We start from the raw sequence: 2,144 nt of genomic DNA on the forward strand, positions 1-2,144 counted from the left end.
GTCTGCCCTTAGGGAGCTGGGCCTAGACCTCCCCTGAATGGGCAGAGCTATCCTTACCTCTGGGCTCCTCTGTCCCTCACCTCCTCTTTCCTTGGTAAATGTGTACTCTTATCCAGAGTCTGCTCAAGTATCACCTCTCTGGGCCTTCCTTGACATCTCAATGCAGAGCTAAGTGCTTCTCACCATGACTGTCTACTTCCATTATAGCACTGAGCACATTGCTGTGCTTGACTGTTGGCCTGTTTGTTCCCACAGGCTGTGAGCCTATCACTCATCCATTCATTCCACAAATATTCTGACCAATAAATATACTAGGCACTGTTCCAGGCACTGGGGATTTAGCAGTGAACAAAATGGGCACAAATCCTGCCATCATGGGACTTATTTCATGAAGAAATACAGACATTAAATTAATAAGTAATGTATATAGAACGTTCAATGATTTAGCACCAAAGCTTCCACAGACTTCCAGAACAAATCTGGATGTATTTTAAAGGTGCAGCTAGCATGATTTCCAGATAGAGAAGTCAAATTTGACTCCAAAGCTTTGGCCTTTCCATTTGGAAGTTTAGAGTTGCCATCAACTGAGATTTGGTTGAAGCAGATTTGTTGGGAAGATCCGGATCTCAGTACAGTACATGGAAAGTTTGAGATGCTTAACAAGATGTTCAGGTGGCAAAAGGTAGTAGAGAGCTGGATATATATCTTTCACATTGCAGGTATCAAATGTTTATTTGATAAAAGAAAAGTTCTGCCTGTAACAGAATGGTAGCATGCTTACAAAAAGACCATGTACATGAAAGTGCTTTGCAAAGTTATCATGTTGAAACGCAGAACAATTAGCTGTGATAATAATAATATACTCTATAGACTAGAAAGAAAGGTAGAGTAGAAAATATATTTGATTTTCTTTTTAAAAGATTATAGCCAATAGATTGAGTCATTCACCCAACAAATTTTGATGGGATTCTTAGGCTGAACTATTATTATCCAAAATTAATGCAAGATGATTTAGAAAAAGGTAAACTAGTCAGAGAAGTATTGTCTATATTGCCAAAAGTTCTAAAATTCACATTAACAAGTGATGGCAGAAGCCACTAGGGTGAAAGGAATGAATGATGGACCACCAATTTTTCTATAGTTACTATATTCAGCAAGTAGTTATCTTGGCATCAGTTAATTTTCAAACTAAAAACATATGAATCATTGCAAAGGTCATATTTCTTACGCAGACAGATAATTGTTGCCCTCTTCCTTCTGCCACTCCTTCAAACATAATATTGAAGCATCAACTCTCTAGGCCACAAAACCATTAGAGGGAGGGTCTTCCACATGACTGTGGAAAAAATGAAAATAAACAGGAAATAAAGAAACATTATAGTAACTGAGCCATAACCCTGCATGAGGCAATTTAGTCATCTGGTCTTTAAAGTATATCTCCTGTGGCACAAGTATGTATTTCAGAGACACAGGACTAAGGGAGGAAGAGAGCGAATTATGGCAGAAAGAGAAAGAATATGTATGCCTATATAAAGGGTTTGGACAATGGGATGTGGATGAGAAGAGTGGAAAAATGACCGCTAATATAGATGATGGCATTAGAGTTGGCATCTTGACAATATTATTGCTTTTCATCAGCTTCAGAACTTAATCCAATTGCCATTGCCTGAAAGTCTTATAAAATTCTTCTGTACAAGAACTTTGGGAAAGGTCTTTTCCAACAAAGTGAATGAAGCATAACACGTTAAGTTGTTTCTTTTTTCCTCAAAAGCAAGCTCATTTTACATAACAAGAGACAGAAGCTAAATGCTAATAGAAGCCAACATGGTAATTTATATATCCTAGCTGTTTTTTTAATGGAACATGTCATTTTCTCAGCACGTTTTCTATTTTCCACTGGTACCAATCATTTTGTAAGAAATCATAATTTCAGGTTGGATGCAGTGGCTTACACCTGTAATCTCAGCACTCTGGAAGACTGAGGCAGGTGGATCACTTGAGGTCAGGAGTTCATGACCAGCCTAACCAACATGGTGAAACCCTGTCTCTACCAAAACTACAAAAAATTAGCCAGGCATGGTGGCACATGCCTGTAATACTAGTTATTCAGAAGGCTAAGGCAGAATAGCTTGAATCCAGGAGGC

This window comes from Mandrillus leucophaeus, unplaced genomic scaffold (genome assembly GCF_000951045.1).
Source record: "Mandrillus leucophaeus isolate KB7577 unplaced genomic scaffold, Mleu.le_1.0 Scaffold160, whole genome shotgun sequence".
Classification (NCBI taxonomy): Eukaryota; Metazoa; Chordata; class Mammalia; order Primates; family Cercopithecidae; genus Mandrillus; species Mandrillus leucophaeus.